Here is a 24,907-nt window from a genome sequence, read left to right on the forward strand (position 1 = left end):
TTGGTTCGAATACGACCTATGTTTGAACAGGAAGCCCCCAAATGACTATATTGTGTATGGCTAGATTCGAATACGCTCATAAGCCGGATCCTCCTTCAAGTTATCACATGATCTTGTAATGAAAGCAACACATTCATCTTTGGAGGAGAAAAAAGGACAGAGGTCCTGCTTTATTGCTTATCATAATATATACATGGCTTAGAGAAATATGTACATTATGAGAGCCGGTGGCTCAAGTGTAATAAGGCCGAAGCTGAGCTATGTTCCACGGCCGACGGGTCTCTTCCTCCGACTTACGTGAATCTTTGTGCTCCCGAATGTCAATGAGGTAATATGACCCGTTGTGCAAATTCTTGCTGACCACAAAGGGCCCTTCCCAAGGCGGGGATAGCTTGTGCGCATCTATTTGATCTTGGATGAGCCGGAGCACCAGATCGCCTTCCTGGAAGACCCGGGATTTAACCCGGCGACTATGATAACGGCGCATGTCCTCTTGGTAAATCGCTGAGCGAGCTGCTGCCACATCACGCTGTTCGTCCAACAAGTCAAGAGCATCTTGGCGCGCCTGTTCATTATCCACCTCAACATAAGCCGCCACTCGAGGCGAGTCATGACGGATGTCACTGGGGAGGACTGCTTCCGCTCCATAAACAATGAAGAAAGGCGTGAAACCTGTAGACCTGTTAGGAGTAGTGTTGATGCTCCATAACACGGAGGGTAACTCCTCCACCCAACAACCCGGCGTCCGTTGTAAAGGGACCAAAAGCCGGGGTTTGATGCCTTTCAGAATCTCCTGGTTAGCCCTCTCAGCTTGACCATTGGATTGAGGGTGAGCCACTGATGAAACATCAAGTCTAATATGCTCTCGTTGACAAAACTCCTCCATGGCACCTTTGGATAGATTGGTACCATTATCAGTTATAATGCCGTGTGGAAAGCCAAAGCGAAAGATCACCTTTTTCATAAACTGAACTGTCGTGGCTGCATCACACTTGCTAACTGGCTCCGCTTCAACCCACTTGGTAAATTTGTCAACTGCCACCAAGAGGTGGGTCTTCTTATCCTTGGACCTTTTAAAAGGCCCAACCATATCAAGCCCCCAGACCGCAAAGGGCCAAGTAATTGGGATCATCCTCAGCTCCTGAGCCGGCACATGAGCCCGTCGCAAGAACCTTTGGCAACCATCACATTTACTGACCAAGTCCTCCGCATCAGCATGAGCCGTCAGCCAATAAAAACCATGACAAAAAGCCTTGGCCACAAGAGACTTTGAGCCGGCGTGATGGCCACAATCCCCTTCATGAATCTCACGCAGGATCTCTTGACCTTCCTCAGGGGAGACACAACGCTGGAACGCTCCCGTAACACTACGGCGATGCAACTCACCATTGATAACAATCATTGACTTAGACCGCTAGGTTATTTGTCTGGCCAAAGTTTCATCCTCAGGCAAATCTCCTCGGGTCATGTAAGCCAGATAGGGCATTGTCCAGTCCGGTATGATGTGGAGAGCCGCCACCAGTCGTGCCTCCGGGTCAGGGACAGCCAAGTTTTCCTCTGTAGGCAACTTAACAGAAGGGTTATGCTGGACGTCCAGGAAAACATTAGGCGGCACCGGTTTTCGCTGAGAGCCCAGCCGGCTTAAAGCATCAGCCGCCTCGTTCTTCCTGCGATCGACGTGCTCTACTTGGTAACCCTGAAAGTGCCCAGCAATGGCATCAACTTCGTGGCGATAAGCCGCCATGAGAGGGTCCTTGGAGTCCCACTTTCCTGATACTTGTTGAGCCACCAAGTCTGAGTCGCCGAAGCACCTTACCCGGCTCAAGCTCATCTCCTTAGCCATCCGAAGACCGTGGAGCAAGGCCTCGTACTCAGCTGCATTGTTGGTACAAGGAAACATCAATTGTAGCACATAATGGAACTTGTCACCATTAGGGGAAGCCAATACGACTCCAGCCCCCGAGCCCTCCAACTGCCTGGACCCATCGAAGTGAATAGTCCAATATGTGCTATCCGGCTTTTGTTCGGGCACTTGTAGCTCTGTCCAATCATTGATGAAATCCACCAAAGCCTGAGATTTAACAGCAGTGCGTGGCACATACTTCAGACCATGAGGTCCGAGCTCTATAGCCCACTTAGCCACTCTTCCTGTGGCCTCCCTGTTCTGAATGATATCTCCAAGGGGGGCAGAACTGACCACAGTGATGGGGTGACCCTGGAAATAATGCTTAAGCTTCCGGCTTGCCATGAACACACCATAAACAAGCTTCTGCCAATGCGGATACCGCTGCTTGGACTGAATGAGTACTTCGCTGACATAATAAACCGGCCTCTGAACCGGATGCTCCTTACCCTCTTCCTTGCGCTCCACCACCACGGCCACACTGACGGCTCGGGTGTTAGCAGCCACATATAGCAATAAAGGCTCCTTGTCAACCGGAGCAGCAAGGACTGGGGGCTCGGCCAGCTGTCTCTTCAAATCCTCAAAAGCAGTATTAGCTGCATCATTCCAGACAAAGTCATCAGTTTTCTTCATCAACTGATATAATGGCATGGCCTTCTCCCCCAAACGGCTTATAAAACGGCTTAAAGCAGCGATACGACCCGCCAGGCGCTGGACGTCATTTATACACGCCGGCTTAGCCAGGGAGGTGATGGCCTTGATCTTCTCCGGGTTAGCTTCAATGCCTCTGTTAGAAACCAAGAAACCCAAGAGCTTGCCTGCAGGAACACCAAAAACACATTTGGCCGGGTTAAGCATCATCTTGTAGACCCGGAGATTATCAAAGGTTTCCCTCAGATCATCTATCAAGGTTTCCTCCTTCCTGGATTTAACCACAATATCATCCACATAAGCATGAACATTGCGCCCAGTCTGGTTATGAAGACAGTTCTGCACGCAGCACTGATAAGTCGCATGTGCACTCTTGAGTCCAAAGGGCATAGACACATAGCAGAAGGCTCCAAAGGGAGTGATGAACGTCGTCTTCTCCTGGTCCTTAACTGCCATTTTAATCTGATGATATCCAGAATAGGCATCCAAGAAACTTAGGCGCTCACAACCCGCCGTATCATCAATGATTTGATCAATACGGGGAAGGGCGAAAGGATCAGCCGGACACGCCTTGTTCAAGTGCGTGTAGTCCACACACATCCGCCAGGTGCCGTTCTTCTTGAGTACGAGCACCGGGTTAGCTAACCACTCTGGGTGAAAGACTTCAACAATAAACCCGGCCGCCAAGAGCCGGGCCACCTCTTCACCAATAGCTTTCCGCCTCTCTTCATTAAACCGCCGAAGGAATTGCCTGACCGGCTTAAATTTCGGATCAACATTGAGAGTGTGCTCAGCGAGTTCTCTAGGTACACCTGGCATGTCAGACAGCTTCCATGCAAAAATGTCCCTATTCTCACGGATGAACTCGATGAGCGCGCTTTCCTATTTTGGATCCAGATTGGCACTGATGCTAAACTGCTGAGATGAATCTCCTGGAACGAAATCAACAAGTTTAGTCTCATCAGCCGACTTAAATTTCATTGCCGGCTCATGCTCCGTAGTCGGCTTTTTCAGAGAGGTCATATCTGTTGGGTCAACGTTGTCTTTGTAAAACTTCAACTCCTCTGTTGCGCAAACAGATTCTGCATAAGCTGCATCGCCTTCCTCACACTCCAGGGCCACCTTCCGGCTGCCGTGAACCGTAATGGTCCCATTATGACCCGGCATCTTGAGCTGTAAATACACGTAACACGGCCGTGCCATGAACTTGGCGTAAGCCGGCCGCCCAAATATGGCATGGTACGGACTTCTTATCTTGACCACCTCAAAGGTCAATTTTTCCACCCTGTAGTTGTGCTCATCTCCAAAGGCCACTTCCAACTCGATCTTGCCGACTGGATAAGCCGACTGACCAGGTACCACACCATGGAAAATAGTGTTTGACTGGCTGAGGTTCTTATCAATCAACCCCATACGACGGAACGTCTCATAATAGAGGATGTTGATGCTGCTGCCTCCATCCATGAGCACCTTAGTGAACTTATATCCTCCCACCTGAGGAGCCACCACCAAGGCCAAGTGACCCGGATTATCCACCCGGGGAGGGTGATCCTCCCTACTCCACACTATAGGCTGCTCAGACCACCGCAAGTAGCGTGGAACCGCCGGCTCAACAGCATTCACAACCCTCTTATGAAGCTTCTGATCTCGCTTACACAGACTGGTGGTAAACACATGATACTGTCCACCGTAAGCTGCTTTGGATTGGTCTGATAACCCCCCTGCTGTTGTTGATGACCCTGGCCAGACTGCTGATTAAAGCCCCCTTGACCGTTCTGAGGATTAGAATTTGAGCCGCCCCCCGCGCCATGAAAACCGCCGGCGCCTGAGCCACCGCCCGGGCCATTGTTGCCGTTAAAGGCGTTGGAATTCTTAAAGGCCTTCATGATTGCACAATCCTTCCATAGATGAGTAGCTGGCTTCTCTCTAGATCCATGCCTTGGACAAGGCTCATTCAACAGTTGCTCCAACGTCGGGCCTGGCCCGCCGGCTCGGGGAGGGGGCCTCCCCTTGCGTCGCTGGTTAGTACCCTGTGAGCTGGCATTGGCTACGAACTCTAGGCTGCCGTCGGCCTTGCGCTTGCCACCTCCTTGGTTCCCCGGGTTATGCTAAGGACCCTTGCCATTGCCGTTCTTCTTTCCCTTCCCTGTCCTTTCATCATCTGAAGCGGGGTCCTTGGTACTATCAGAATCGGCGTACTTGACGAGAGCCGCCATCAATGTGCCCATATCATTGCATTCGCGCTTAAGCCGCCCGAGTTTCATCTTCAGGGGCACGAAGCGACAATTCTGTTCCAACATTAAGACTGCAGAGCTGGCATCCATCTTATCAGATGAATGTATTATCTCCTTAACCCGGCGAACCCAATGTGTCGTAGACTCACCCTCCTGCTGCTTACAGTTAGTCAAATCCACAATTGACATAGACTGCCTACAGGTATCCTTGAAATTTTGGATGAACCGGGTTTTCAGCTCAGCCCAAGACCCGATGGAATTCGGTGGTAGCCCTTTCAACCAAGTGCGGGCAGTCCCATCTAACATCATGCTGAAGTACTTGGCCATTGCCGCTTCACTGACTTCCAGCAGTTCCATGGCCATCTCGTAACTCTCGATCCAGGCTGCGGGTTGTAAGTCAGCCGTGTAATTAGGCACCTTCCTAGGGCCTTTGAAGTCCTTGGGTAGACGCTCATTGCAGAGAGCTGGCACTAAACAAGGGACACCTCCAGTACTGGTAGGGATACCCACGTCGACGGAAGTCGTCGGATAAGCCGGGGGAGTCTGGTAAGCCGTCAACTGAGGCACCTGCTCCGCCTCTTGCCGCGCTCTGTCTTGGTCTGCTGCTTGAAAGGCTCCGTTATGAACCGGGCCATGGCCAGGGGGCGGGTCATGGCGTCGGACATTACTTGAGCCGGTCGCTGAGACCATGTGTCTGCTATAACTCGGGCTCCGGCCTGGACGAGGGGTCGAGTGGATCCTGTCCCGGCTGTAAGAGTACGCCTCTTGCTGCGCCAGTGCTGTCTGAAGGAGTTCCCTGACCCGGCGGGTTTCAATAGCCGTCGGAGAGTCGCCGTCAATTGGGAGGGCCGCCAGCCGTGCTGCTGCGGCGACCATGTTCTCCAGCGGGTTAGCATAATGACCCGGTGGTATTGGCACATACTGAGGCGGGGCAGGGTTCACCCGGGGAGGCCCCATCACTTGTGGCTGAACAGGGGTCCCAGACCCGGGCACTATGATCCCTGGCGGGTTACTAGACCCTGCACCTGGCGTGTTGAAGAGGTTTCGAGGATCGTAAACCGGAGGGAGTCGAGATTGGGCTTTTTGATGCCTCCTTCTCATGACCTCATTGGACGCGTTCTGATCCATCGTGAGCCGGAAGGACTGCGCCTGAATCAACTGAGTTTGGGCGTCGAGAGTCGCCCTCTCCGCAGCCATCCTGATCCCTTCCGCTGCCAGATCCTCTTTGGCTTTCACGAGATCTAACTTTAACTGCGCCACCTCCGCGTCATGCCGAGCTTGATCCGCCGGGTCAACCGCGGCGGTCAACAGGACCGTCATCTTGTCCGTGAGATCCATCAGCACCTGAGCCGGCGAGGGCACCGGGTTTCCCGCCCCAGCAGCAGGGTTCTGAACAGGCTGCGCACCGGCCATGAAGATTCCAACCCGGCTCGGCGGCTCAAACAGGTTCGGAATACTGTCACCATCGGAACAACCCATTAGCCTGCCATCTTGAAGCTGATACAACGAGTTCGACTCATCTGTGGATGATTCGCCGTTAGAGCCGGCGGCCGTCTCATCACCAGATCCAGACCCACCAGAGAGCCCTCCATGGACACATCCCACGAAAGCATGCTTCAAAGCAGGCAGGGCCCGGGCGGCTCATGCGCGCTGAGCCGTCTCGATGAGATCGGTGCAGAGATCCGGCTCAGGGCCCGGCTCACCAATCTTGCCAATGAAAACATGAATTCCGCCAAAGGAGACCCGGTATCCGTACTCAATTGAGCCGGCGTCGGGGCCCCAGCCTGCATCATCGATGTAGAGCTTGCCGCGACGACTCTTGGTCATCCGGCCCACAGCGTATCCCTTGAGCCCTTCGAAGCTGCCCTTCAAGAACTCAAATCCACCGTGCGCTGGCCCCACGGTGGGAGCCAAGTGTCGTGGAATTGTCACGGCAGATGTCCTCAAGCTAGGACTTAGTCGTGGAGCCATCGCCGCTAGGAAGCTTGAAGGGGTTAACAGGACAAGGAACACGAGGGTTTATACTGGTTCGGCCCCTTATGGTGAAGGTAAAAGCCTACGTCCAGTTGAGGTGGTATTGATTAGGGTTTCGATGACCAGGGAGCTTAACTGCTATGCCTGGCTCTCGATGAGATCTTTCTTGTCCCTAAGCCGCTGCCGGGTCGTCCCTTTATATAGAGAGGTTGACGCCCAGCGGCTCTCAGAGTCCCGGCCGGCTCATAAAAGTGTCCGGCTCGGACTCTCAACTATTCTTGCCTTATACTACAAGTCTCGCCATACGGCGGTTTATCACTACGGGCCTTAAGCCATCTCCGGGTCTTAAGCCCATCTTTGGCCCACCGTCTTCAAGCTTGGCGCCGGGCTTCAAGTGATGACCCTTATGAGTAACCCGGCCCCTTCTGGCGGGTGACTCTAAGGTTTATATCCTCAACACAACCCGACGTCTGGCTCATCCGTTGTGCCCTGAGAACAAGATATGTGCAGCTCCTATCGGGATTTGTCGGCACATTCGGGCGGCTTTGCTGGTCTTGTTTTACCATTGTCGAAATGTCTTGTAAACCGGGATTCCGAGACTGATCGGGTTTTTCCGGGAGAAGGTTTATCTTTCGTTGACCGTGAGAGCTTATGATGGGCTAAGTTGGGACACCCTGCAGGGTATTATCTTTCGAAAGCCGTGCCCGCGGTTATGAGGCAGATGGGAATTTGTTAATGTCCGGTTGTAGAGAACTTGTCACTTGACCCAATTAAAATACATCAACTGCGTGTGTAGCCGTGATGGTCTCTTCTCGGTGGAGTCCGGGAAGTGAACACGGTCTGAGTTATGTATGACATAAGTAGGAGTTCAGGATCACTTCTTGGTCATTGCTAGATGACGACCGTTCCGTTGCTTCTCTTCTCGCTCTCTTTGCGTATGTTAGCCACCATATATGCTTATTGCCGCTGCAGCTCCACCTCATTACACCATCCTTTCCTATAAGCTTAAATAGTCTTGATCTCGCGGGTGTGAGATTGCTGAGTCCCCGTGACTCACAGATTCTACCAAAACAGTTGCAGGTGCCGACGATGCCAGTGCAGATGATGGGGTCGATCTCAAGTGGGAGTTCGACGAGGAACGTGGTCGTTACTATGTGTCTTTTCCTGATGATCAGTAGTGGAGCCCAGTTGGGACGATCGGGGATCTAGCATTTGGGGTTGTCTTATTTTCATTTGGATCTTGACCGTAGTCGGTCTATATGTTTGTATTTTGGATGATGTATGGATTATATTTATGTATTGTGTGAAGTGGCGATTGTAAGCCAACTCTTTATCCCATTCTTGTTCATTACATGGGATTGTGTGAAGATGACCCTTCTTGCGACAAAACCACTATGCGGTTATGCCTCTAAGTCGTGCCTCGACACGTGGGAGATATAGCCGCATCATGGGCGTTACAAAAATATAATGAGATTATGTAAGGAGAGCATGCAGAAATCTAGAGTAATGGTAACAACCAGTGGATGGATCCAAAAATAATGATAGCAGGCTGATGGTTGCTTTAATTTAATAAAAAACAGATGATGATTGCTTTACTATTTGTTTCCCACCCAAGATGAACAACATAGGCATACCCTAGGTGAACCAGATATTAGACAGAGATACTATTCATTGCTGCCTCGATATGTGACCCACAACTAATTTAGAACTCAAGTTTGAACATCAGTTTGGACCTGACTTGGAGTCTAAGGAGTGAACAGGACAATAAAGTAGCAGGTAATATTAAGCAATGCATAACATAAGCAGAAACAAAAGAGTGCGACCTCTCTTGTGGACCCGTGTACTCCTCAGGTTCATCTGTTGAGTCGATGATGGTGATGTCGTTGTGGTGGGTGCCAGCGGCAGGGAAGGAGATTTGAGGCGGCGAAGGACGGTCAGGAGTCGTGATGTCTGGTTTGGTGGATGCTTCTGTCGATGGAGCAGCTCAGGTGAGGTGGACGACGTCGCGGCAGGAGCAGGACAAACAACACAAAGTTTTCTTCGACACCTACCTGTAACTGAAGTAATTCTGTAAGGGCTCATTTGGCTTGCGTGATTCTAAAAACGCAGGGATAGCAGAAAAAACACCGGAATATGATAGGAATGCACATGGGAAACAGAGCATTTGTGAACACAGGATTTCTGTCAACTTGGGTGTTTGGTTCACAGGAAAAGGAGGAGCAGAGGAATGCAAAGAAACATGGCCAAAATAAAGTGAAACCATATGAAAGCGTGTACAGTTAGAATGTTATTCTGCCACTAATGCACTTGGTCTTGTTTTCATGCATAGGATTTTGAAAAGTAGGTCCAGGTGGATGTTCTACTCCATTCCTTTCAACAAAATGCATGAATAATTGAATAGTAGAGTGCCATAGGAAAATTTCCTATTACTATGTTTTTTCGTTGAACCACAATAGCCCTAATGGATCGACATGAATTTAGAGTAATAAGTGATGCGACAAGTGTACAACCTCTTTGCCGTAGCCGTGTCGACCTCATCATCATTGGGTTGGTCGCTAAAGAAGTTGAGGCAGAGGTAGCTGTCGGAGGTGTGGAGGAAGATCTGAGGAATCTGTAGACGGCGTCCAGGGCACTGCTCTGTTGTGATGGACCGTTCCGTCCTTGGAGCAGCTCCGGTGAGCCGTAAGACGTCAAGGCTGAAGCAGCACAAGACAGACATCGTTAATTTCAAGTGGGATTCTAATAGCATCTCCAATAGATGATGTAAAATGCATTACCAAAAAGTGATAGATCTAAAATTTACATCACGAAAAACTACGTGACTACAACAGATGAGGTAAAAACAGTTGACTCTGAACTTAACTATCGAAACTGAAATTTACTGTGAAATCTGAATGTTACTGTCGAAACTGAACGCAATGGTAGCAGAGAGGCACTTCACATGGGATAGTTTAGGGAGGGCCTGCAGTTCATCTTCAACCTGCACCCCCTGAGCCGCCAGCCACCACCGGTCGAACCCCGCGCCCCCTCGCCGCCCCGAAACAACTACCCACCGCCGGTCCGCCGCCGCCTCGCCGCCCCGAAACAACTCCCCACCGCCGGTCCGCCGCCGCCTCGCCGCCCCGAAACAACTCCCCACCGCCGGTCCGCCCCCGCCTTGCCGCCCCGAAACAACTCCCCACCGTCGGTCCGCCGCCGCCCTGGCCAGCCCTCTAGCCCCTCCCCCCCGCGCGCCAAGCTTTTTCTCCGGCGATCTCCACGCCACCGCCCCACCACCGCGCCCCCCACCGCCGGCGAGCAGCACCCCACCCAGAACCCTAAGATAGATAGTGGGGTACTGTAACGCGCCGAGACCGACACTTCAGACGCCTTCCTTGTTTTCGTTGCCGCCGTGTGTTTTATTTGTTTGTTGCATTCATCATCGCATTGCATCCGTATGTTTTCATAAAACTTGTAGTTGCTCATAGTTGCCGCGTTCCCGTTGCCTTCGTTGACCGTTCCAAGACCAACCAGATTTTGTTTCCCTCTTGCCTGGCTTCCTAACGTCTCTGCACATCCCGCAAACCACTCGCATGCGCGTTCGAAACTTCTCCAAACCCGACCCGGGCAGTCATGACCGATGGGTCCGTATCATCCCTCAACATCTGTAAAACATCTCCGTTTTCTTAATTGGACTCCCTAACCTATTTTCTCAGCCGTCCGATTACGATCGTAGGTACATGATATCCCCTAACCTAAATTCATCTGATATAAATATTAGTCTAACCCTAGATCCTAGGGGCTTGTCCCATCCACCAAATCCCCTCACCCGCCGCCGCCAGTCCTCTTCCACCTCGGGATCCCTCCCGATCCATTTCACCCAATCCGATCGCAGCGGCCACCACTCCTCTCGTTCCCCATCCGTCCTTCCCGCAGCTCCTCGCAGTCATCTCCCTCGAGCCCGAGGCCATGCCTCCTCTGCTCGATCTCCCCTGCCCAGCGCCTCCTCAACCCTCCTTCTCCTGCCCGAGCCCTGCCTCGTTCCCCTCGTCGCGAGCCAGGGAGAGGAGCTCCCTGCGTTCGCCCACCTCGTGCCGTCCCCGCCGTCTACCACCACAACCAGCAGCTAAGCTACGTCGCCCCCCTTCCCTTCTTGCCGCACCTCCGCTCTCTCTCCCCCTCCTGACCTCGTTTTCCCTTTCATGGTCCAACAGAGCAGGAGTCCTGCCATGGCCGTCCGAACTCCGCTGCTGCATCGCGCTGCCGTCGGGGCCTCATCTCCACCACCAGACCCGGCCGGCCTTCGTCGCCCTTGCCCGTTCCCGGCCGGATCCCATCGGCAGGGCCCCGTCCCCGCTGCCGGCGGCCGCGTCCCGCTCGTCCCGGACCTCCCTTTACTTCGCCAAGCTGTCGTCCCCGGCTGAATCCACTTCCTCGCGTCGGATCTCGCCTCCCGCGCCTGTCCTGGACAGGATCCGCGTCGTCGGATCTCGCATGCGTCCGCCGCCGCGTTCGTCTTCATTCGGGAGCTCGAGTTCGAGCGCTCTACCCCGTCGCTGCTGCCCCATGCGCCTCCTCTGCCTGGCGCGTTGACCACGTGGCCAGTTACGTCGGCCGCGCGAAGCCTCCTCTGCTCAACCGCGCGTCGCCTGCGCGTTGACCACGCCCTGCCTCGCTTCGATCTGCCCGCGAGGCCCAGCGCCGTGCCAAGTCCAGTTTCCCGCTGGCCTGCTGCTTCACCGACCTGGGCCAAGGCCCACAAGGTGAGCTGCGCCCCGTCCAAATCCTGTTCAGCCCAGTTCCTTCAGTTTCGGCCCGACTGCGTTTTTTTCCTGTCCATGCGATTTTAGCTATTTATCCAGAGAATGCAGTTTTACAGAAAAACCTTAGTCTTTATGCATATAATAACTCATGAACCGTGCATCATATTAAAATGTTTTATATATGTAAAATGATTAGGATTTCATCTACTTTCATAATACTCCCTCGTCCGGGAAAAGTTGTCCCCATGGCGATTTTACAAAAAAAAAAACCTCCCCAAACTCCCGACACAACCTGCGCTCCTCGTCTTCTCCAGACGATGCTCGCCGCTCCGACACAGGCGCACGGACGCCGGAGCTCCTCTGCGCCGCGCTGCTCCCCTGTCTCCCGCGCGTCCTCCGCCGCCGCCGCAGCTGCCTCCTCCGCCGCTCCCTTTTGCCTCGCGCAGCTCCCCTGCCTCACTTGCCTGCCTCCCGAATCTCCCCTCTTTGACCCCAAAAATTGCTTCTTCTTCCTCTCGCCGTGTCTCTTGCTCGAGCCCACCACCTCCCACCTAGCGTTGACGGAAGAAGCGTGGCCAGCCCTCGGCCTGGCGGCCGGCGACGCGGCCTTCCCACCCCCGCCCCGGCCCCCGTGGCGTGGGGCGCGGCCGCGACGGCGCGGCGGGAGACGGTGGCCAAGGAATCGTCCGCGCGCAGGCGGTGAGCTGGATCGTGTCCAGCCGCGCCAACTCAAGTGGCCTGGCCGTGGACCTCGTCGACGCCAACGCCGTCATCTCGGGAGGCGCCGCGCTCGCCTAAACCGCGGGCCGGCTGGTCACGGTGCTCGAGGAGGTGTGCGACGCTGCAGCGCGCCGGAGGCTCGCGCTCCTGCCCACCCCCGTCGAGACCACCGAGCCCGCCCCTGAGTTCGTCAAGGGAGGTCGAATGTTTACTTAAGCCAGCCTAGAGCCTCGTACTGCTGCTTTCATTTGCGGAATAGAGCTTAAACTCTGCACTTTCATGGACTGAAGTTCATTTTACTCATCGACTTACTTACCATGTCATAGGTTTCCATTCTATGCTCTCTATTATTGCTTGATGCTCTTTGCATTGCTGTATTCAGTAGGGCCAGCTCGAACCGTGTGCACCAGGAAGAAGGCCAGCCCAAAGTTGATGAAGGGAGAAAGCCAATAGGATGCCCTACAAATCGATTTCGAACAAGGTGTGTGTAGATTCAGAAATGTTCAGACTGAATGTTCACCGAATTAGTAAATCTTGTCTTTCCTAAAAACTAACCATGTCTTCGAACAAGGTGCATATGCCAGTGTTGTGTTAACACTTAACACTGAATGTTCAGTCTTGACTTTGAATGTTCACCGAATTTGCAAATCTTGTCTTCGAACAAGGTGCATATGCCAGTGCAAACCGAACAGCAAACTGAATTACTCTGAATATTCAGAAAATATCATGTTAGACAAGATTGTGAATTACTCTGAATATTTACATGGAACAGCAAACTTAATTACTCTGAATATTCAGAAAATATCATGTTAGACAAGATTGTGAATTACTCTGAATATTTACATGGAACGGCAAACTGAATTTTTTGACCATTTTACCTGGTGTAAACCGTAGGCAAAGCTGTTTGGATCCTCAAATACAGGAGTAACTAAAAGAGCATTTACCATCTGCAGCATCTCAAGAAATTCAGACTACACTACAACATCTCAAGACATCTGCCCACCATTTGTTTTGGTCAGATGACTAGATTGTGCCAAACTGTGCCCAACCACAAAGACAAAAGGCACTAGCACCAGATAGTTGCATTAACCAAATAGACTTGTTTCATGAGTGCTTAATTTGCATTGATCAAATATACTGTAATTGCAGAAATTTTAGGAATATTGCTTGTCCGATCTGTGTAGAAATTTTAGGACTATGTGAATTAAAGGCTTTCTACTTGTCCTTGCTACTCCATCTCATTTGTTGTTAGTTTCTGGAGTACACCTACCAAAATCACTGCTATCTTTTTTTTTTTTTGCGGGGAAAATCACTGCTATCAAGAGTGCAAAATGGATCTGAATTCTGAAACTACATCATGTTCCTGTTAATCATGTTTCTCAGTGAACTGGATTCTGAAACATTAAATCAAGAGTGGATCTTGTTTGAACTACTCTGAATTCTGTCTTGAAAACATTCAATCAAGAGCAATGATATTAAGAAAATTACTCTTGCATGCTCAAGTGAATTAGGACTATGATTTTAAAAACATTGAGCATTGTACCATTTCCAAAATCTGGACTAGCTGACTGATCAGTATGGCAGCATAAAAGTTGACTGAATTTTACTGAATCATTAAATTGTATTTTACTGAACCATTTCTACTCCATTTATTTCCAACTTTGTTTCTTGTGCAATTTGCTTCTTGTCCAGTTTAATTCAGTTTGATTTAATCCATACTCAATTGACAACATCTCAAATTTGGTCCAGACAACGAGAATCAATTGACAGCAAAAAATCAAGGTTGAACACTGACAGTGACTGCATTTAACATGACTACTTCATTTAAACTTCACTGTAATTATGCAAACGAAATTATGCAAGTGTTGTTGACCGTTAATTATGCAAGAGTATTTCCTTATTTAGGATCAGTTTGGCCCCTTTTCAATTTTGCTCTACATCACTTGCTCCTTGTAAATTATGGCCAATCCACTATCAATTTTGATCAGCATAATTGTACACTATTCCTCAGTATGATAATCCTCCTGGGAAGATAATCTACTACTCCCAGTACTACTGCTCCCATGATCATGAAGTGTTAATCTTGATGTACCTTCAACATTTTCAGTTTACTGCAGTACCTGACGGCCTCTCACAGTCTGCAACCAGCCAACCACCTCTACTGGCTGCTGCCACTCCTCACATTGGCTAGGTAATTCCTCTTAATTTCTAAGAAAGCTATCCCCTGCTCTCCGTTGCAACAAGTTTATGAATTTTTAACTGAACTTCAACTGAAAAACTGTGTATCACTGTATAAAGGAGAAAATGACTATGGATTAAAGGTCTGAGAAAACTGTGTACGTACACTATGTATCACTGTATCATGGAGCAGTATAGTACTGAAAACATCTCCATAAATGAATTTTGACAGTTTACAAATTCAGAGTTTGGAGTACTAGCAATTATCTTCAGCAAGACAAGTTTACAAACATCTCCATAACTGAATTTTACAAATTCTCCATAAATGAAGGCATCTCCACAAATTCTCCATAAATGAATTTTGCTTGTACATACACGGTGTACAAGCAAGATAAATTCAGCAAGACAAGTTTACAAATTCTCCATGAATGAATTTTGACAGTTTACAAACATCTCCACGAATACATGGAAAGAAAAGTTTACAAATTATCTTCAGCAATTATCTTGCAGGTTCATCAGCACTTGGAAAAACAGCCATAGTAAATTCAGAGTTTGGAGTACTAGCAAATTAACTGAACCCTGAAACCTGAAATTTTAACTAAATTTTACCATCTTATTCTTCCTAAGGAACACGAGCTCTGGGCTCTGGCGGCAGCACAAGGAGCAGGGCAGAGGAGCAGGACCTCGTTAGCGTGCTTCTTGCTGCGCGCCAGTCCTCGGCGCCGGGGGCAAGGGGCGGGGCGGGGTCGGGATCCTCGATGCCGCAGGTGGCGCTGGTGCTGGAGGTGACGCTGTTCCCCCGCTCGCTGGCGTAGCCGCTGCTGCTGGGGCTGGGCGGACCGGCGTCGCCGGCCATCCTCCTCCTCAACGAGCCCCTGGAACTCCACCCCCCGGACGCGGCCGTCACGTACCCCTCGTCTTCGTCCTCCTCGGCGATCTCGTGGCCGACGGCGACGAAGTCTGCGGGCAGGTCAGCGTGTATCTTGGAATCGTTCCGATGGTTTTGTGACGAGAACAATGTTCTTGGTGCCTCCTGACATTTAGGGGTTGTGGCAGTGTCCCGGGGAGTTGAGCTCCGAGGTGTTGTCGTCATAATTTTATCGTTGCAGTTCTGGAATACCTGAGTTTCGCCGACATCGAAAATCTCTTTTATGCAGTTGTTGGTGAGATCACCTCGATGCCACCCAGTACTGGGGCGGGAGTTCGGGAGTATTGCCATAACTTGTATAACGGATGCTTTTTGAAGGTTGAGGTAAATGATTTCCGAAGGTTTTCTTGGTTATGTGTTGAAGGATGGATACAGCTGGATCTAGGTATTGTTAGTTTGGGTGATATATTTTGTGTCCCCTGTATCCCCAACACCTGATTGCATAACCAGAAAGTTTTGGGAGTTTATAAGTGGGAATTCAAGTAGCTCCTAGGATATCTTTCCGACAGATGCATGATATTGTTGGGTTACATAGTAATTTCAAAAAAAATTCTACGCACACGCAAGATCATGGTGATGCATAGCAACGAGAGGGGAGAGTGTTGTCCACGTACCCTCGTAGACTGACAGCGGAAGCGTTATCACAATGCGGTTGATGTAGTCGTACGTCTTCACGATCCGGCCGATCAAGTACCGAACGCACGACACCTCCGAAGTTCTACACACGTTTAGCTCGATCACATCCCTCGAACTCCGATCCAGCCGAGTGTTGAGGGAGAGTTTCGTCAGCACGACGGCGTGGTGACGATGATGATGTTCCACCGACGCAGGGCTTCGCCTAAGCTCCGCGACGGTATTATCGAGGTGTAATCTAGTGGAGGGGGCCACCGCACACGGCTAAAATATCGTATATCAAGTGTGTCCATGGGGTGCCCTAGGAGGGGGCGCACCAAGTGTGGAGTCCTACTAGGACTCCCTAGTCCTAGTAGGATTCCACCTCCCATATGGAATAGGAAAAGAGGAAGGGAAAAAGAGAAGGAAGGAAGGGGGCGCCCCCCTTCCCTAGTCCAATTCGGACCAGACCAAGGGGAGGGGTGCGGCCACCCTTGAGGCCCTTTTCCTTCTTTCCCGTATGGCCCAATAAGGCCCAATACGTATTTCCGTAACTCTCCGGTACTCCGAAAAATACCCGAATCACTCGGAACCTTTCCAAAGTCCGAATATAGTTGTCCAATATATCGATCTTTACGTCTCGACCATTTCGAGACTCCTCGTCATGTCCCCGATCTCATCCGGGACTCCGAACTCCTTCGGTACATCAACATACATAAACTCATAATAAAACTATCATCGTAACTTTAAGCGTGCGGACCCTTTGGGTTCAAGAACTATGTAGACATGACCGAGACACCTCTCCGGTCAATAACCAATAGCGGGACCTGGATGCCCATATTGGCTCCCACATATTCTACGAAGATCTTTATCAGTCAGACCGCATAACAACATACGTTGTTCCCTTTGTCATCGGTATGTTACTTGCCCGAGATTTGATCGTCGGTATCTCGATACCTAGTTCAATCTCGTTACCGGCAAGTCTCTTTACTCGTTCCGTAATACATCATCCCGCAACTAACTCATTAGTCACAATGCTTGCAAGGCTTATAGTGATGTGCATTACCGAGTGGGCCCAGAGATACCTCTCCGACAATCGGAGTGACAAATCCAACAAGTACCTTTGGAGACACCTGTAGAGCACCTTTATAATCACCCATTTACGTTGTGACGTTTGGTAGCACACAAAGTGTTCCTCCGGTAAACGGGAGTTGCATAATCTCATAGTCATAGGAACATGTATAAGTCATGAAGAAAGCAATAGCAACATACTAAACGATCGGGTGCTAAGCTAACGTAATGGGTCATGTCAATCACGTCATTCTCCTAATGAGGTGATCCCATTAATCAAATGACAACTCATGTCTATGGCTAGGAAACATAACCATCTTTGATTATCGAGCTAGTCAAGTAGAGGCATACTAGTGACACTCTGTTTGTCTATGTATTCACACATGTATTATGGTTCCGGTTAATACAATTCTAGCATGAATAATAAACATTTATCATGATATAAGGAAATATATAATACTTTATTATTGCCTCTAGGGCATATTTCCTTCAGATATGAGATTGGGGTTCGACGTCTAGCAGTCCGCCTTTCCACGGTTGGTTTTACAATGGTCTCGTAGTGTCTTAAAGAGTCCTTGGCTATGCCGACTCGGGGACGCTTCGTATGTCATGTGCACTGCCTTGTACATGATGGTGTTGTACGATCGAGCCCGTGTGGGCCCCACCACGAAAACTTCGGACGAAATCTCTATCATATGTTTGTTCCGACTTATTTTGCAAGCCAAATCCTTTGTTTTGTTGTGGTATTCGAGTTGCTTCGAAGTCAAATGTTTAATCCATACATTTCCTAAACGGTGTTCTCATATTGCTATGTGAATACTAATCCTTCTTGATCATCGAGGTCGTCATGTTAATTCTTTTCCAACCGGCGTGCTTCTCTTCAAGTGGATCCGATCATTTCAACATTCGCGAGATCAATTCTAAGTTTTCTCAACGCTGTTTGTTTCATCCGTCCCAAGTTGCCTTTATTTTTCCCGCCCTCCCACCCTTTTCCTTCAAGGATTCAGATTTCTCAACCATGTATCCTTTTATTTGTGAGAAGTCTCTTCATTCTTTTCTTTCAATGTTCTTATCCAGTCATTTCCCATGAAGATACTAACGAAGCTTCAAGTTTATCATTCTTCATTCTTTTCTTCTCCGGTGGATTCAATTCAAGCTTTGTCGATCATACCCTTTCCTCGTTTCAAATGTTTTCTCATGCCGGTGCAACTCTTAATCATTCTTCGCGTGTTATTCAATTGTTCCGGAGTGCTGAAGATGCCTCAGGAGATTCATGTTTTCATTCCTAATCCGTTCAAGCTATTTCGAGGTTGTTATCTCATTCAACTCATTTAATTCAACTAGCGCAATCTCTTTTAAATCATTTCAACGGTGTTTCTTTTGAGTGGGCCCTAACCCACAGGTCTTTTTCCAGGATCTTACCTGACTCTTCTAATTCTTTCCGGAGTTATTCTCAAATTCATTGCAAAGTTTGACGTAAAAATGAATTATTATCAGTCATATTCCTTCTCCAAGATCGCTTTAAAATTCTTTTCATTGTTGATTCAACCTTTCTATTCTTCATGGTTCCGGAGTGCCTCAACAATTCATGGTGGTGTTTCTCATCATCATTCTCAACATTTCAAGATCAAGATAGAGATTTCTCCTAAATCTTGGAACGTTCTCTTGAAGATTCATGGTTCTAACTTGTTGCCATCCTCTCAAATTGTTTCCCATCGCGCAATTCTTTTCTTACCCATCCGGAGCATTTCATGAGTTGTTTTTCGTTTCTTGGTCATCCAAAGGCCATCATTTCAGAAGATTTCTTCGTTCTAAGTTTTCAGCCTCGTTCTCCAATTATTCTAAATTGATGTTTCTTCGTTCATCTTCATATTATTCCGGTGCACCGTTCAAGTATTCTCTAATCAGCTCGTGATCTCTTCGTTCACTTGTACCTAAATTCTCTCAAGTATCTTCGTTCATTTTCTAATTCTTCCCGGTGTTTCTTTATCTTTTCTTCGTTCATTTTCAATTCTTACGGTGGTTCGTTCAAGAGTTCTCTTCCTTCGTTATCATATAGATTCATTCGTTCTTTCCAATCCTACCGGTGGTTCGTTGAAGACCTTCCCAAGTTTGCGCAAGATCTATCTTAATCCTTTCTACGAGAATAAGTAGTATGCCAAATCCATTGCTTGTCATCAATTTAATTGGTGAAGGATGAGCGTAATGTAATTCTTATTCTTGTTTCCTCCAAGTGATTAATTCCTTCTTCCGGAGTTCGTTCATGATATCAAATTCTCGGTTCCAAGTTGATTCATTTTTTCTTTTCCGGAGTTCCAAGCCTTCTGCATTATCTCATCGCGAAGCTCCATCTAAATCATCGCAAGGCTTCACCTTGTGTTGTCAACTTCTCTTTCTTTTTATCATCCTTTTATTACCGGAGTTCTTCACGAAGGCTCAACATGGTGGTTCGTCAAGGTTTCCTTTCATTCTTCAATTGTTCTTCAAGATTTCTCTCGGAGTTAAGATCCGTCAAGCCATACTTCAAAATAAACATGGTGCTCAACACATGTTTGTTTTGAGGAGTTCAAGCATTCTTCATCTTGCATTCCGAAGTGCAATTCGTTTTACCTTATCATTTGAGGTGGTGTTATGTCATTCTTGACAGTTTGAGTTCGCGTTTCAGGATTCACATGTTGTCAAGAATGAGACATTTTAAATCCACCAATCTCTTTGTTGGATTTATCTTGTGTCATGTTTCACCTAAAGCTTTCCCTAAGGATTTTTGCTATTTATGGTGCTCATAAATGACCCAAGTTCTTCATTTATCCTCCCGGCGAAATAAGTTTCTCGTCTCCTCGTTCCAGATGCCCGAGCCCCCAATCCAAAAATTCCTCTCGGCCTCCTTCCTCCTCGGATCAGCCTCAGCCGCCACCCATCAAATCCATCCATCCACAGCGCCACCCCACCTCCCTCGTGTTATGCATCACCCCAACCGGCAGCCTACTCCCGATCCCCTCACACCCGAGCGCCCGAGGAGAGGAGCTCCTCGAGTGCATGAACCCGCCACCAGCAACCGAAGCCTCCACCGCCGCCTCCACCTCAAAACTCCGGCGGGCCCAAGCCTCGGAGGCGACCGGATCCGGTCCGGATCGACCTTCCCAAGCCCTCATCGCCGGCCTTCCCTGCTGCTGTTTCTGTTCTTCAGAGACGAGAGCAGTAGCGGCTCGCTCGTCCCGAGCGTTGACCGCGCCCTGCCTCGCCTCGATGTGCCTCCATGGCCCGCAGCCAGCGCCAGGCTCAGCCTCTCCCTCCTCACCATCTTGGGCTTGGCCCATGGGTGAGCGCCCACAGCCCCTCCTCTGTTTAGCCCATGTTCTGTGTAGTTTCAGCCCGTTACGTTTTTTTCCTGTTTCAGCGATTTTAGCATTATGCAGTAAACGACTGATTTACAGAAAACCCCTAGACTTCGCATTTAGTAACTCCACAATCGTGCATCTTTTGTAAATGATTTATATATGAAAAGTGCTTAGAATTTCATCTAGTTTCATAATATGCCACTTTCATCCCATGTTAAAATGTTTAAACTTGCTGTTTGTTTAATTTTGTCCAAATAACATGCTAAAATGCTTTATTTCATAACTAATTAACCGTAACTCGGATTTAAATAAACTTTATATGTAAATGGGGTAGAAAAATGCCTAATTTAACATGGTGCACTTTATTTTGCTGTTTAACAACATTAAAATTGTGTTTATCGCAGAACAGTACCAAATCTAAAATATGCACATGAGGATTTTCCGGAATTGTTGTTTGTTATTTCCGGCCTCATTTAACTTGCTTAAATAGTTAGTTTACTTATGCTTCACCTCTTGCCATGTTAATCAACATTTAATATTGTTGGGTACATAACCGAGAGAACTAAACAATTGATGTGGTGTTTCGTCAATATGCAACTCGTTGCATATTGAGCTCCACTTAATTTGTAGTGTTGTTTGTTGCACTTTGCCATGCCATGCTCATTAAACCGGACATGCATCATACTTGATTGTGCATCATGCCATGTTTCTGTGATGGTTGTTTACTACGTTGTTTGTTTCTTTCCGGGTTGCTTCTCTCGTTAGCTTTGGTTTCGTTCTGGAGTTGTGAGGATTCGTTCGACTACGTTCGTTTATCTTCTTCGTGGACTCGTTCTTCTTCCTAGCGGGATTTCAGGCAAGATGACCATACCCTCGAAATCACTTCTATCTTTGCTTGCTAGTTGTTCACTCTATTGCTATGCCGCTCTACCTACCACTTGCTATATCATGCCTCCCATATTGCCATGTCAAGCCTCTAACCCACCTTTCCCAGCAAACCGTTGTTTGGCTATGTTACCGCTTTTGCTTAGCCTCTCTTATAGCGTTGCTAGTTGCAGGTGAAGATGAAGTTTGTTCCATGTTGGAACATGGATATGTTGGGATATCACAATATCTCTTATTTTAATTAATGCATCTATATATTTGGTAAAGGGTGGAAGGCTCGGCCTTATGCCTGGTGTTTTGTTCCACTCTTGCCGCCCTAGTTTCCGTCATACCGGTGTTATGTTTCTTGATTTTGCGTTCCTTACGCGGTTGGGTGATTTATGGGACCCCCTTGACAGTTCGCTTTGAATAAAACTCCTCCAGCAAGGCCCAACCTTGGTTTTAACATTTGTCACCTAAGCCTTTTTCCCTTGGGTTCTGCAGACTCCAAGGGTCATCTTTATTTTAACCCCCGGGCCAGTGTTCCTCTGAGTGCTGGTCCAAACTAGTGCACCGTGCGGGACCGTCCCTTGGCAACTCTGGTTACGTTGGTACCTGTACACTTCGCTTATCCAGTGTGTCCTGAGAACGAGATATGTGCAGCTCCTATCGGGATTTGTCGGCACAACGGGTGGTCTTGCTGGTCTTGTTTTACCATTGTCGAAATGTCTTGTAAACCGGGATTCCGAGACTGATCGGGTCTTCCCGGGAGAAGGTTTATCCTTCGTTGACCGTGAGAGCTTATGATGGGCTAAGTTGGGACACCCCTGCAGGGTATTATCTTTAGAAAGCCGTGCCCGCGGTTATGTGGCAGATGGGAATTTGTTAATATCCGGTTGTAGAGAACTTGACACTTGACTTAATTAAAAATACATCAACCGCGTGTGTAGCCGTGATGGTCTCTTCTCGGCGGAGTCCGGGAAGTGAACACGGCTTTTGGGTTAAGTTTGACGTAAGTAGGAGTTCAGGATCACTTCTTGATCATTACTAGTTGAAGACCGTTCCGTTGCTTCTCTTCTCGCTCTTATTTGCGTATGTTAGCCGCCATATATGCTTAGTGCTTGCTGCAGCTCCACCTCACTACCCTTTCCTTCCTATTAGCTTAAATAGTCTTGATCTCGCGGGTGTGAGATTGCTGAGTCCTCGTGGCTCACAGATACTTCCAAAACAGTTGCAGGTGTCGATGATACGAGTGCAGACGATGCTACCGAACTCAAGTGGGAGTTCGACGATGACCTTGGTTGTTACTATGTTTCGTTTCCTGATGATCAGTAGTGGTGCCCAGTTGGGACGATCAGGGATCTAGCAGTTGGGTTATCTTATTTTCTTTTGGCTTTGACCGTAGGCGGTCTATGTGTGTACTCTGATTGATGTATGATTTTATTTTTGTATTGTGTGAAGTGGCGATTGTAAGCCAACTCTTTATCCCATTCTTGTTCATTACATGGGATTGTGTGAAGATGACCCTTCTTGCGACAAAACCACAATGCGGTTATGCCTCTAAGTCGTGCCTCGACACATGGGAGATATAGCCGCATCATGGGCGTTACACAGCGGCACGGAGGAGAGCGCGGCCAGGGCCGGATCAGCGGTCAGGGCCTCGCTGGCGGGGGCCGGATCGGGGGCCAGGGCCTCGCTCCAGTTCTTCCCAATAAATACAGAGCAGCATGAGCTTGAGCAGCCTCCGTGAGGCCGGCGCAGGTTGGCCGTCGTCGAGCTCTAGGCCCGATGGCTGGTGCCGGCGGTGGCTGGGGCGACCACGGTGTGGGCGGGTGACGGAGGAAGGAGGAAGAAGTAGTGGGGGGCTGATTAGCAACAGTTTAAAAGGTGGAAGGGTTTTTTCACAAAATTACAAATGAACTAAGGTGCGGACAACTTTTTTCGGACGGAGGGAGTATGCTGCTTTCATGCATGTTTAAGATGTTGTTTGATAAAATTTGCTTATATGACATGTTAAAATGTTTTATTCCATAACTAATTAACCGTAGCTTGGTTTAAATAAACTTTATATGTAAATGGGGTAGAATAATGCATAGTTTAACATGGTGCACTTTATTTTACTGTTTAATAACATTAAAATATGTTTTAGGGTAGAACAGTAGCTAATTCAAAAATGGACATGGGGATTTTCCAGAATTGTTGTTTGTTGTTCCGGCCTCATTTAAACTTGCCTAGATAGGTAGTTTTCATATGCTTCACCCATTGCCATGTTTAATAACATTTAATATTGTTGGGTACATAACCGAGAGAGAACTCAATAATTGATGTGGTGTTTTGTCAATATGCAACTCGTTGCATATTGAGCTCCACTAATTCGTAGTATTGTTTGTGCACCTTGCCATGCCATGCCTCATTAAATGGACATGCATCATACTTGATTGTGCATCATGTTATGTTTATGTGATGGTTGTTTACCATGTTGATTGCTTCTTTCCGGTTTGCTTCTCTCGTTAGCTTCGGTTTCATTCCGGAGTTGTGAGGATTCGTTCGACTACGTCCGCTTGTCTTCTTCATGGACTCGTTCTTCTTCCTTGCGGGATCTCAGGCAAGATGACCATTACCCTCGATATCACTTCTATCTTTGCTTGCTAGTTGTTCGTTCTATCGCTATGTCACGCTACCTACCACTTGTTATATCATGCCTCCCATTTTGCCATGTCAAGCCTCTAACCCACCTTCCTAGCAAACCGTTGTTTGGCTAAGTTACCGCTTTTGCTCAGCCCCTCTTGTAGCATTGTTAGTTGCAGGTGAAGTTGAGGGTTGTTCCATGTTGGAACATGATGATTTTGGGATATCACAATATCTCTTATTTAATTAATGCATCTATATACTTGGTAAAGGATGGAAGGCTCGGCCTTATGCCTGGTGTTTTGTTCCACTCTTGCCGCCCTAGTTTCCGTCATACCGGTGTTATGTTCCTTGATTTTGCGTTCCTTACGCGGTTGGGGTTATGGGACCCCCTTGACAGTTTGCTTTGAATAAAACTCCTCCAGCAAGGCCGAACCTTGGTTTTACATTTGGCTCACCTAAGACTTTCCCTTGGGTTTCCGGAGCCCGAGGGTCATCTTATTTTACCCCCCCCCGGGCCAGTGCTCGTCGTGAGTGTTGGTCCAAACCTGTCAACCGCCGGTGGCCACCAAGGGCAACTCTGGGCTGGCATACCGGACGTTTGGACAATCCGGTGTGCCCTGAGAACGAGATACGCGCGACTCCTATCGGGATTTGTCGGCACATCGGGCGGTCTTGCTGGTCTTGTTTTACCATTGTCGAAATGTCTTGTGACCAAGATTCCGAGACTGACCGGGTCGTTCCGGGAGAAGGAATATCCTTCTCTGGTCGTGAGAGCTTGTGATGGGCTAAGTTGGGACACCCCTGCAGGGTATAAACTTTCGAAAGCCGTTCCCGCGGTGATGTGGCAGATAGGAATTTGTAAATGTCCGGTTGTAGAGAACTTGACACTTGACTTAATTTAAAATGCATCAACCGCGTGTGTAACCGTGATGGTCTCTTTTCGGCGGAGTCCGGGAAGTGAACACGGTTTTGGGTTATGTATGAACGTAAGTAGTTTCAGGATTACTTCTTGATCACTTCTAGCTTCTCGACCGTTGCGTTGCTTCTCTTCTCGCTCTTAT

General features: G+C 48.6%; 1 long non-coding RNA gene across 2 annotated transcripts; it reads left to right on the plus strand.

Moving 5' to 3' along the window:
- The first annotated feature begins 10,539 nt into the window (after positions 1–10,539).
- LOC109744521 (uncharacterized) lies at positions 10,540–15,797 on the plus strand. 2 transcript variants are annotated; one of them, XR_012188503.1, is made up of 4 exons: positions 10,540–11,504; positions 12,607–12,705; positions 14,332–14,415; positions 15,030–15,797. It is a non-coding gene; the product is annotated as an uncharacterized lncRNA (long non-coding RNA). The 2 variants fall into 2 exon arrangements; XR_002228316.4 differs by lacking the exon at positions 10,540–11,504 and adding an exon at positions 11,734–12,423.
- The last annotated feature ends 9,110 nt before the right edge of the window (positions 15,798–24,907 follow it).

Source organism: Aegilops tauschii, chromosome 7 (genome assembly GCF_002575655.3).
Source record: "Aegilops tauschii subsp. strangulata cultivar AL8/78 chromosome 7, Aet v6.0, whole genome shotgun sequence".
NCBI classification, from domain to species: Eukaryota; Viridiplantae; Streptophyta; class Magnoliopsida; order Poales; family Poaceae; genus Aegilops; species Aegilops tauschii.